General features: G+C 38.0%; 1 protein-coding gene across 1 annotated transcript in view; it reads left to right on the top strand.

The window, feature by feature from the left end:
* IMPG2 (interphotoreceptor matrix proteoglycan 2) overlaps nt 1-13,459 on the top strand; it is an 83,368-nt gene that overhangs the window by 40,358 nt on the left and 29,551 nt on the right. The window lies entirely within an intron of this gene.

The following is a 13,459-nucleotide window of genomic DNA, read 5'->3' on the forward strand; positions in this document are numbered from 1 at the left end:
TTATGTATTTACATTTCCTTAACTTAGCAACAGTCGCTTTAAGGTTAATTTACCTAAGCTTGCTTTATCTTTCTGTTATTGTATTCAGTTTTGTAGGTTTTCTCTTAATTATTGTATCTGAATTTTGCCATACTTAACCTGCTTCTTCAATAACTACTGACATTGTTAGTCACCTAGAGAATGTATTGTTAGCTATACCGACAGGTAGACTTGCAATAAGAAAAGAAAACAGGCACAACCAAACATATATAAGTCATCACTTTCCTAGGCATTTAAAAAAATATGAATAAGAAACTAGTTTCTCTTATCAGCGATATTAAACCTAAAAACATATTGCAGCTTAACAATCTTTAGATGTGGCGGTTACATTTGTTTCTCTTTTTGGACTTTTTTTCCTCCTCTGTTTTCACCTGGTGATCTGGTCAGTAACATACTTCTTGTATTAGAGAGCCTCCACCCTGGAAAACAGAGCACAAGGGCACCTTTGGACAGCAGCAATGTCAGACTGGGGGGGAGGGTAGTGTTAGATGTACTAACTAGCAGATTTAGATACACTAATAAATTGAAGACACACCAGCTCATGCTTCAGTTACAGCAACAGTTTTTTTTTTTTAATTAAGCTTTTACATGAATAAATAAAAGCTGATCATTGTCAGTTGTATATGGTTTGTCTCAACGCACTAGCTTCTACATTTGCAGGAGAGCTTGTTCTGCTGGAAAACAGTAGACTTACTGGCTAGTAGTTAGCACTTCTGTCTGGCAGCACTAGGGTTGTTGGTTCAAATCACAACCATGGAACTACATGCTTGGAGTTTGCATATTTTCCCTGTGCCTGTGTAGGTTTCCTCCAGGTAGTCTGATTCCTCCCACACTCCAAAGATGTGCTGGTAATAATATGGCCAGGCGAGTACACTGCTATTCCAGGGTGACATCCTCCTATTTGCATGCCTAAGGGGTCATCTGTGACCCACTGTGTCCACTGGACACAACAGAAAACAGATCGATGTACCTATTTTTTTTCAAAATTTTTGTTTTGTTGTTGTTTATGTAGCAAGAAAAACAGTGATGATTAAGTACCACCAAAAAAGCTCTGTATTTATTACAGAGACCTTATTGTACGCCACAGAAGTTATTTATGTTTGACAGGCACTTGGATGATACTTGCCCTGGATGTGGAGGCTCTCCAGGTACACTCTTTCACATGATGTGATGATGCCCCAAGTTACATAGGTATTGGGAAGCAATTCTCCATACTTTGAACTCTGTTTTTATGTTATCCTACTCCCTGAATCCATTGTTCTGTCTTTTTGGCTATATGGATGAGCAACTTGTGCCAGCCACCACACAAATACTGGGGCTTTGCATGTAAGCTCATAGTAAGGAGATGGTTGGCGAGGCTTCCACCCACTCATTCAGACTGGGTGCATACGAACGATACCATATTAAAAGAAAAGTTCATATATACTAAGCTGGGATGCCCCAAAAAATTCGATAAACTTTGGGTTAGGGTTTGCTTTTATTATTATTTTTTTTTCTAGGTCGTATTGCTACGTGATATTTTGTTTAACTTATTTTTGTTTATGTATGAAGAAAAAAATGCCTAGGCAGAATGGGGCTGAACTTGTCCGGCATTGAAGTGCTTAATTGGCCACTGTCTAAATTGTCCCTAGTATATCTATGTATGAAGGTGAGTTAGGGACCTTTTTTTTTAGAAAGCCTAAAAAAGAAAACTAATGCAGCCATCACATCTAAGAATTGGTAAGCTACAATATAATACATATTTGCTGTTAGGTTTAATACTGCTTTAAATGCAGCCCACCCTTGAAGTTATCAATTTCTAACACTCCTTTAATCCTCCCTCAAATAACTCACTTGCTGTCCTGGCTGTGATAGCCTTTTATTATCCAAAAGACCACCCTCTGTACTCCACGTTGTAGTCAGCAAAGTACAAACCTTTTTTCGGTTTTACATATTTGATTCTTTTAGAAAGGGTGAATTCACTAAAATGTAGGAGTTTTTTTTGCAGTCTGGGTATGTTGTCTATTAACAATTTTCTTTTCAAAATGGTCAATTCACAAACATAAATTTGGTTATGGCGTGCAGTCAGGGGTGGACTGACCATTTGGAAACTCGGGCACTGCCCAAGGGCCCGGGGTCAGTAGGGGGCCCCACGAGATGCCCCTGGTACCTTTTTCATAGGCTTTTTTGTGTTTGGGCAAGGACACAGGGGCCCCATGATCCCCTATTGCTCGGGAGCCCCATGAGTTGTCAGTCCACCCCTGTGTGCAGTCATTTTTTACTTGCTTTGAATAGGTAAATTAACACTAACAACCTCATAAATTGTTATTGTATCACAAATTACATTTTTCTGCTTTCCTCAACAGAAACCTGCCCATTTTTTGCCAGTCTTAATCTTTATCTGCCAGTCTTTTAATTCAAAAAATATAAAAATGCAAAAAAACAAAAAATCCATTTTGTAGATTCAGCTAACCCTCTCAATAAATTAAGTAAAAAAGAAAATCTTATTATTCAAAGTATTAAAAATAATGCATGCATTAGTGAAAGGACTACATTTGCAAGAAAATGTATATTTTGGAATGTTCCAAAATATTTCTGCAGAAAAAAAATAGCATTTAATTAGCTATTGGAATTTATATTCTGACCTCATTAGTGTAAATGGAAGCAATTATTTTGCACAATAATGTAGTTTGTTGCAACTGTCAGATAATAGTTGCATAACAATTAAGTAATTGGGTTAATAGAGATGTCTGCAAAATGTTTTTGAAAGGGAGTTAGATGGTTATTTAGGGAACTGTGTCAGACAGATGCCAATAAAATCAAGAAAAATGTCAAACTGAAGTGAAAAGTGAAAAAAATCATGGTGAATAAACATGGCTACACAGCTTTATAATGAGAGAACAGGAAAATTTGAAGTGTTTTTGCAAAAATTAATGGCATTTATCAATTAGGTATTTAAAAAAAAATTGCCACCCTGTAAATACATGTTACATTGGGGGTTTGTCTAGAACAAAGTTGTCCTACATCTAGTGGTTTTTATAGTATTTCCTTCATCCTCCTTTGTAGGACATGGAGAATGCTAGAAGGAAGATAGCGTTAACTACATTTGAAGCTTGATTAAGAGTATGGTCTGAGTGGCAGCAGTGTAAAAGTGGTTAATGTGATTATTTATCACTGACAAGTCATATATCTAAAGCCATTAACTTCAACAACATTGTAGAATGATAATTAAAGTGTATGTAAAAGACAAACCATTTTCTTTTTACTTTTTGATATGGAAGGGTTGAAGTGTCCTGTTGGGGGAGATTTTGCTTCACTTCCTGTGCTGGAGACAGAAATTGAGAGGCATGCTCTTTAAAGTTAAAGTGATTCTAATAGTAAGTGCTATGGGGCATTCAAGCAGGCTCACTCCCGGGCCACGTACCTGGACATAATCCATTGGTTCCTGCCCCCTGCTCTCTTCTCATTGGCTTACTGGCTGTGATTAACAGCAGCAGGAGCCAATGACTCAAAGTGCTGTGTGTGCCAATGAGGAAATAAATCTCGGAAGAACCCTCTGAACACTATTATTACCCTTGCAAACATTGCAATAAAATTAGGGATATTTAGTTCACACATATTGCAATTGAAGAAAGAGACACAGAGGAGAGCCACTACTCTCATGCACATGGTTGGATGGGACTCAGGTAAGTATAAGGAGGGGGGGATTTCAGGGGGGATCTGCACCCAGAAAGTTTTTTTTACCTAATGTATAGAATGCATTAAGGTAAAAACCCTTCTGCCTATAAAACAGCTTTAACAGAACTCCCATTTAGAGTTACAGGCAGAGATATAACCTTTGGAGAATTTTCTCTGACCTGCTCTGGTGACAAAATACATTTATTGGATTTTCCCTCACTTTTTATCTTAGTGACAATGGTTAACAAGACAAATATAGGTCTGAGTCTACCTAGGGGAGTCACAGACAGAAATAAAAACTTGGCAAAGCATCTGACCTTTCATTAATCTATCCAAAACTCTTTCTTTGGTAATGCTCTGTATTTAGCCATGGAATAGAATAAATGCTTTTTTGCATACCATTATCAGTATAGGTTTTCTCTACCCAATGCACATTGGAATGATATTTAGTGAAGTATATAGTTTTACCCAGCGGTGGACTGACAACTCATGGGGCCCCCAGGCAATAGGGGATCATGGGGCCCCTGTGTCCTTGCCCACACTCAAAAAAGCCTATAAAAAAGGTACCAGGAGCATTTCATGGGGCCCCCTACTGACCCCCGGCCCTCGGGGAGGGCCCGAGTGCTCGAATGGTCAGTCCGCCCCTGGTTTTACGCCAGTGTTGCTCATTGCATGCCCATCTCCATGTCTGAACATGAAGTAATGATGCCTTTTAGTATTCCTTGTTTAAATAGTGATAGGAGTTACCTGTAGAAGAAACCTCTAAACAACATCTTAATTATGCTTCATGAAGCCACATTCAGTTAATCCATGTAAGCAGAAATTAGTCTAAGTGGCTGAGTAAATATCTCTAGGGTAAATGCTATTTACTTGTCAAAAAGATGTAATCCCATGCTAAATAACCAACCACCTGTTATGTAGCATAGATGTTTGTACCCTTTACAATGGTCTGCTTTGTAAAAAGCCTAAGAGTTCACAGCATATATTGCCTACTTGATGTGGAGTGAGAAAAAATGTTGTTTTTTTATTGGGTCTCCAAAATATTTTTAAAGAGAGTAGAGATAATAAATTGCAGCTAGATGAGTCTGCGCTATCAGAATAATCTTTGTTTTTAAATGATTTGTGAATAGCTAAGGGCTCATCAGTAAGCAAACTTGGTTCCACTACTTACTCTCAAGTGAATCAAGTTAATGAGGGGTCTTCCTGTACTGGAGACACATCAGGAAGCAGAAACATTTCTCCAAATTGAGACAAAATCTCTGCATTGACAGATGCCATTAAAACAAGTATCCCTGCTTGGTCAAGGACACATCTATAGACTGCTAATTAGACAATAAAGCAGCAGCAGACTGATTAGGTCACATTTCTGCTTACTCCACTGTTCCCTACCCTCAATATGTTTATTGTCAGAACATGTACACTGCAGACAGGGTAGCCATAAGAAATCATGGGGCCCCACACAACCTAACTGACAGGGCCTCACGCTTCCTCCCATCCATTTTCCCCGAATGATAAGCAGTGAGGTAGCACAGAGAGTAGACTGTGGCAGTAAACCCAGGTTGCATTTACTGTGATCTAGAGGGGTATTGCAAGATGGGCCATCTGAGGATTGTCATACAGGGTAAGCAGCCATCATCCCACATCCCATATTCTTTGGCATACCGTTCAAGGAGGTCACTGATTGGTCAGCTTTAAGCTGCAAGCTGGCCTGGTTTGTACTGCAAGGAGACCACATTGGTGATCCTGGCAACCACCTGAGGAGCAGGCAGGTCTTTATGTGGACCACCTCACTTTCTGATTGGTATGCAGACACTAACGAGCTTGTGTGAGTTCTGCCCACACATCCTTTTTCTGTGGTCAGTGAGCCATGTGGAAGACATTGACAGAGACAGGGTCTACTGGGGCTCAGGCATAGCAGGCAGCTCCTGCCTAGTCTTGGCTACCCTGCCAACTGGATGGAGTCAGGGCCTGGTACAGGAATAAAATATGATAAAGAGATAATTCTGGCGCACAGAGATGAAGTTATATATAAAAACAATAAATGTATATAAACTAATGCAGGAGATGGCAATGACATACAACACTGTGAAATAAAGGTATAATGTTCATAAGTACACAAGGAGTCTATTAAAAATCTCTCAAGCAATCAGCCCAAAGGTCAGCACTAATTAGCAGCAGCCATCCTCGGAGCAAAGCCAGCTCTATATGCAAAGACAAAAGAAAGGAAGCAGGAGGCGCCCATCTAAGTGCAGCAGATAAAACTGTATTTAATGGCAAAGGATTAAAAACACTCACAAGAATAAAAAGACACTTCACAGAACACAATAAATCCACCACGGGGATCTCTGTATGGATCCTTGAACATATTCCCATATTACCCTCTGTGGCACAGAGCTTCAAGTGCCTCGGTCAGTGTGAAACATGTTGGATCTTATGTGTTTTATCCAGATTTTTATTATATTATTACTAATGATCATTTTAAGTTCCATATATAATTTTCATAATGTTATTATTAGTGTATAGACCCTTTTATGTATTATTATTATTATCAATTCCTTTATTAATTCCTCTTTTATTTTATATTATTTTTATTGTTGTTTATAACATCGGTGCTTATATATTGTGCCCGGTATCATTTATTGTTCCACATTAGTAATGTTATCCCTTTACGGTACTGCGCCTTTAAATCCCTGATGAGTGATGTTGTCCCACGCTGACAGCATCTCTTATTTAAGCTGATACCGCTCCCAGCACCATCAGGCCAATAGAAGGAGCTAGAGGCTCAGAGCGCGTAGCCTGCTTGTCCCATGTCTGTATCTTCTGATCCAACTGACCTTCCGCCTCTTCTGGTGACATCACTTCCGCCGGTGTACTCCAGGCTGGTTGTACGGTCCTTTCCTGTACAGATGCTGCTGGATCAGCCACACAACACAACCACTCTGCAGGATTGACTCTTACTGTGCCTTCTTATTACTCCATCAGCCCAGCACACATCCCTAATGCCACCGGTGGTGCCTGCAGGTCACCCTATCTACACAGATGAGCTTGTTTTCTTATTACTCTTGTGAGTGTTTTTAATCCTTTGCTATTAAATACAGTTTTATCTGCTGCACTTAGATGGGCGCCTCCTGTTTCCTTTATTCTACAGCCTTGACTAAAGCACACCTTTTTGTCTCAGCGTTCTGGCACTCCTGTTCCTAAGTGCTGTTGTTCAGGGGAGTTTATGAAGACTTATCAGTAGGTACTCACACTACTTTCTTTAAAACTACATGTTGAAAAAGAAGTTTTGTTAATCTGCCTGAAGTTCAACTGTAACCAAGCTTACTCCTTTCTACACAAGCAAGCATGCAACACTTACTGGCTGTATAAAAGATGTGGTGCTTTAAAGATTTTTGGTTATCGGAAATATAGAAAATGCTTAATAGATATAAAGCCTTGAAAATTGTGCTTCCTGCATTGAATAAGGACATGTCCAATCCCTGTACCTATCCTGTGTTAAGACTTGACACGTGAAAACACACTTGAGGTTTAGAGATGAGATATATTTGTTCTGAATTTGTTCTGGAACATGTTATACACTAAATATACTGTATGTGTCTAATAGAGGAAATGCCTGATTCATGTTGTTTTTCTAATGGTTTGAGTTATGGCCCTATGCTGATGCCATCATTAGGATTTGTTTGTGTCTTATATTTCAATATCAATCATTCAGTAAATAAAACATAAAACACACACACACACTGAATAAATAAATACATAAATGGTCCCTGCTGCTGCCCCGAAGTACTGAAGCACTCTGAAGAATGAAATAATAAAGACCCCAGTGGGGTGCAGCACTACGTCACCAACCGTTGAAAGTTGGTATATAAAAGTCTAGTGCTCAGTGCTTATTCCCAAACACAAAATCTGTGACATGTTTCAAAATTCATCCTAATAAATAGTACAGGACACCTTCTGATGTTTCTGAAGATGTCCTTTACTGATGACGAAACATGTTAGGCGGGATCTTCCAGTTGCGTCATATCTGCTCTGTGAAGTGCATGCTTCCTGATACAGGCAATCTCTATGTGCATAGATGTAAGTACATTGGCTTTTATTCTTTTTATTCAATAAACATTACTTCACTGTGGCAGTCTCTCTCTTTGGCACTGATTGCTTTACCTCATATGTGGTACATGTGAAACAATGCTGAAGCAGATCTCTGCATGCTTTTAATGTTTGGTCTGGCTCACTTGAAAAAAAAAGGAATCAATCATGTCTGGTGAGTGTGGGAGAAGCTGGAGGGCACATTTGGACAGCACGCTTGAGAACACTGCCATTTCATTGGATGAATTTTGACACAAGTCACATATTTTGTTTTTGGGAATAATTTAAGTACTGAGCACCTCACTGTATTGGACTTGTATGCACAATTATTAACGTTGGACTGGTTTTATATATTGTTTTGCACATTGGGTGGTTGGTGATATTGCGCTGTCCTTCCTGTGGGGTCTTTACTATATCACTCATTCATTTAATGCCAACCAAGAACTTCACTGCTTATTGGTTTTATTAATTGATGATAGTTTAGCTGTGGCATAATATGGACTATTTAAGATATTGATAGCTGTTAGAGACTGGTGTACATTTAACACACAGTTATTGTTCTTATACTGAATACTCACTGCTGCACCTCCAACTTTAGCCCTCTCTGTCTTCTTCTAACTAATGTCCAGCAAAGGTTTTGCTCCATGGGTCCACTGGTGCAGGTAAGCAGAAGAAGTCACTATATACAATCAGATTTTAGAGTGCTTCTAGCAAAGGCATTTTTTGGGGCTCATTCACGCAGGCATGCATTTATTGCACTGTTCATGTATATCTGATAGCATAAAACTACTCGAATTAAAATACAATACATATTTCTCACTTCTGGGTTATTGGCATACTTTATTCCTTTCAGGTAGCTGAAATTCTTCCTAACACACCATAAATGCTCCAACAATGCAAAACCGGTGTCAATTTTTTTTTGTTTGCTTTTCTGATATATATATGTATGAATGAGCCCTTTGCTTATCATATATTGGAAATATTGAAACCATTACTTTGTACAGTCCTTGGACATATCCATGCAAAGATCAGAATGTGTTAACACAATGATGGATCTTTAAGCCAGTGGAGTGCTATGCTGTATAAGGTGCCCATAGACATTAGACATAGGCTGTTCAACAGTTGTGATTCCAGCATGATTAAATGATACTTGGACTTTTGCCACTACAGCAGCTTAAACAGCAGGAGGTATCAATGGTGTCCAGAAACATCTGGAAATGTTGAACTTTTAGCCATTTTTCCCATGCTGGAACTCGGTATGCACATTTACACATTTGAATAGATATGTACAGTACATTGTTATGCATTTAGAGTTGTGTTAGGAGAAAAATGTTTACATTGAAGGATAACTGTACTTTTAAACCACATTAGAACTATTATTACATACAGGAGTACCCACCAAATGCAAATATAACCTATTATCACCAACTTTTTTTCTCTGTGCTTTGAAAGCTGTAGTCACAAGTCCAGTCCAGTGTAAACATTCAGCTAATCTGCAGCATGCACTGAATCTGCAGAAAAGTAAGGCATGCACTTTACCTATCAGCTTGATTGAATGTTTACCTGCCTGGAGCCATAAATGATGATGTCCATGCTGTAATGCCCTCATTGGCAATCACAAACTGCTCAACGTGGGCAGTCCTGTCTACCCCTCCATTATGTTATAAAAGATAAAAATTTGGAAAGCAGAATTCATGTCTAGAGGAATCCCTCATTCCTTTTTCTCTTCACTCCTGTTATGGAGAGCATCCACTCATAGCTCAAATGTCTGGAAATTTTGAAGCCATGAGAAAACATTTTTTCCCTGTTTTTTTTTTCAGAAACATGCAGTGTGGAATAGTTTAACAAATTAAAAGTAATTTTGTTACATTGGGAAATGCAACGTATATAAAAGTATTATGCTTGACGAAAAAATGCAGCTTATTCAGTAAATGAACTAAACTTGCTTTTTACATTTTTATTTTTTATTACAAATGGAATAACAAAGACTGTATATGTAAAAACATTTCAACTATACATGAGAACAAGTGTCCACCCCCTTTTCCCTCAAAAGCAGCAACAAAAACCATCTCAATATTTTGGCTACATAGCAAGGTTTAATTTTTGAATGGTGCTTTAAAAAAATAATAAATTGAGAAATATTTCCAAACTCTAGATGTTGGTCTCACCATTTCACTGAGAGGAGAAAAAGAAAAAATAATTTACTGAGCAGACTATAGGAAAACATTATGCAGTGATAGTGGAAAACATTAATGGGAACCACTTAACCCTTTGAGGACCATAAGATTACAGAACGCCAAAAGAATCAATTTTTTGTTTTTAAAGTTCGTTCAGTTGCTGTAACTAAGCCATTTCATGAAATAATTGGCAAAAAGCTAGATCCATTTGTTGATAAGAACTAATATTTTGACTCAAACCAAAAAAAAAAAGTATTTTAAGTTCTTAATCAGATGATACAGGCAATTAAAAACATGGGACAAATACGTCCGTTGGTCCTCAAAGGGTTAAAGGTTTTAAAGATAAAATAATTTGTCAAATTTAACCTCGTACCTGTCAACTAAGTCCTGAGAGGACAGAAACTAACATTTACTGTATCCCAACAATCATCCAACTGTAGGTGGTACAAGATGGAGCAAGCAAACTAAACTGGAGCCTTTCCCCTGCAGTGCCCCTTAGTGGCAGAACTGCATTGAGTGTTACTTGAATTGTATTCCAGTATTTTCTTGTTTTCAGCTGAGAGAACTTACAATAATTTAAGACTTTACATAAAGTCTCAGACATTGTTCATTAAGGACTTTAGATTATATAGTTTAAATACCATCTCATATATTATTTATCATTGTAATAGAACATACTACACACTTTTCTTTCATTTCTCCCAGGCCTTCCCTTCTCTACTCCCAACTGTCCCTCATTTGAAGAGACTCTCTTTATTTTGAGTCCAAATATTCTTGTCCCTTGTGCAGCCTCAGATGTCCCTCTTTTTGGTCTCATGTATACATCTCTGCACAAAATGTACTATTTTACTACCAAAAGTGTTATGCTGCACTGCACTTATGTCAGCAGCTGGATTTTTTTTTCTCAGTGTCTTATATCTATGGGTAGTCACTTATTAAAAGATGCCATGCAGAGTTGCTAGCCCTGGTGCAATTACACTGCTTATCCACATTATTTATCTAGATTCCCAATTTAGTCATTAGATTTAACCTGTAGTTTCGTAATTTAATCATTTAGAATTCCTCTACTCCTATTTGTCAGTTTTCTTAAGAGATACATTTATTACTAGTGGGAATGCACAATCAATAGCACAAGTGTAATAATACAGGTATTTGTACATTACGTTGCATTTTTTTGTGTACATTTCACCATGGGTATAGTATAGATTTATGGGGCTGGGATGCTAATTATAATCTAGGACATATTGTAATGTGTCTACTAGTGCTAGAGATAATACATAGTTGTACACAAATAGATACATAATACAAGTATTTTACAATGTATTTTATATAGTACAATTTTTATTGATACTTAGGGAGTAAACAGATCTATCTATACACATCTGAAGCTATATATATATATATATATATATATATATATATATATATATATATATATATATATACTGTCTCTATTACTCTAAAAATGTAGTCTTCAGCTTGTAAAAGTGTTTACAGAAGCAATGATATGATCAGTGAAATTATTATAGTTAGTTTAGTTTGGCCAAAAATTTGAAAAGGAGGTTTGCTTGCCTTACATGTCTATGTTGATTTAGAATTCTTAACATCTTTATACAAGCCTTTGCTTTCGATGGTACTTCTGACAAAGCATTTTCCTAGCTGTGAATACTAATATACTAGGATACTAATATACTACGGTGTATCTCACACATCTATTAGGAGAGAAAGTATACAGTATTTCATTAGTTATTATTTCCCATATTAGAAAGTGTAGCTTTAATCTGTATATATGTAGCATTTAAATCCTATATTATTATTCATTTTTAAAGATTTTTTTATTAGTCTTTATTTGATGTATGTGGTTGTGCGGGCTTTCCTTCTATTTCAAACACTGTCTCTAGAACCAATAGTGTATTTATTGCAATGAACAGTAGACATACAGGAATATAATTTAGTTACTTGTTTTTAGTGGTGACCTTATATATACTCATTCAGTGATCTCTGTTTATTGTTAAAGAAGAAGTAGAGCCAAAGCTCTTTTAGCTGTTCTTTTCCTGTGGATTACAGGAGTGCAGTTCAATCTGCACTCCTATGACCTATTTTCAGCTGACAGCAGGCTGAAGTCCGCTGTTGACTGACATCACTCTGCTGGTCCAGGCTGGGGAAAGATCCCAACTTTAAAGTGGTTGTAAACCTAATGTTGGTCAAATGCTGAATACTGTCATCCATAAATACCTTTGAGTGCTGTGTGTCTGATCACCTCTTTGTACAATTTTTCTGTTACTCTATTTTTGAGATGTAGCCCTCCAAAGTTGTTCCTTTCTGTGGGTGTGGTGGCACTTTGGAGCTTGGGTGACATGATAGTGATGTCACCGGAATCCCCTCCCCACTCTACATGCCCTCATCCCCGGCATAGTGGCGCACACTGTGGGAGTGCATCCTACGCCCCATGATGAGTCATGTCCAATCAGACACCTGGATCTGCACAACCTGACTTCCTTCCCTTCCACAATGCTGAGGGACAGAGCTGCCAATCCAAGTGCAGCAGGAGGGGGAGCGAGAGAGAGATCTGTGCATGAGTGCACAGGAGACATGGACACTTCTCGTGCTAGTGCATGAGAAGTATTATGTAGGCTGTCAAGCAAAGGAGAGGGAGCATGGTGACATCATTTTATGTCCTGTGACAGTTTTGTCCAATGAGGGACAAAGAGGAAATAGCAGAAGAGTGCCGGGTCCTTTTCAGACATGGGGTGTATGCATTGTCCTGCTGTGCAGATTATGGTAATGTGATTATCTAAATTTATATTTTTTGGGTTTACAACCACTTTAAAGTCAGGATCCTCCCCAGAGTCTGGAGCGGCACCTGGCTCAGCCTCTCAGCTGGCCACTGAGATCCTGAGCCAGCTGCATCCTCCCCCTCCACAGCTCAACGCTTCATTGAGCATGGTGCGGGAGGGGCAGAGTAGAGAGCATTGACTGACAGTCACCGCTCTCTGCTCACAGCAGCAGTGAGAACTCAGCGATCAGTGGTCATGTGATCACTGAGTTCTCACACTTAGAGCTGGCAGGGGACAGATGTAGGACTGATGCAGCATCCACCTAGGTAGGTATAATTTGGGAAAAAAAACAAACAAACCCACACTTCTCTTTTAAGATGTATACAGTTTTTGTTAAAGTAGCATAAGACTTTGTAAAATATCTGATTATCTATTATAGTGCAAAGTATTTACAAGTTTTGTACTGGGTTTTGAACATTTTTTAGAAAGGTTACATAAACTACACCATAAAGCATCAAAGCTATAAGTGAGGCCAAAAAAAGTCTTAAATCATTAAATAATCATATTCATATTTCCAATAAAATAATCCAGTTTAATAGGTGTATTTATTTTTGTTCTTAAAAAATATATGTCTGCAAAGATCTGTAGATATAAAAAGGTCTAATTCCTAAAGCCAGTAATCTATAGCTCTCAATCAGAAGTTATCTTGTCCTGGTCTAATTT

The sequence above is a fragment of the Staurois parvus genome, unplaced genomic scaffold (assembly GCF_062004578.1).
Source record: "Staurois parvus isolate SC_StPar_1 unplaced genomic scaffold, SC_StPar_1.0 ptg000696l, whole genome shotgun sequence".
Lineage (NCBI taxonomy): Eukaryota > Metazoa > Chordata > Amphibia > Anura > Ranidae > Staurois > Staurois parvus.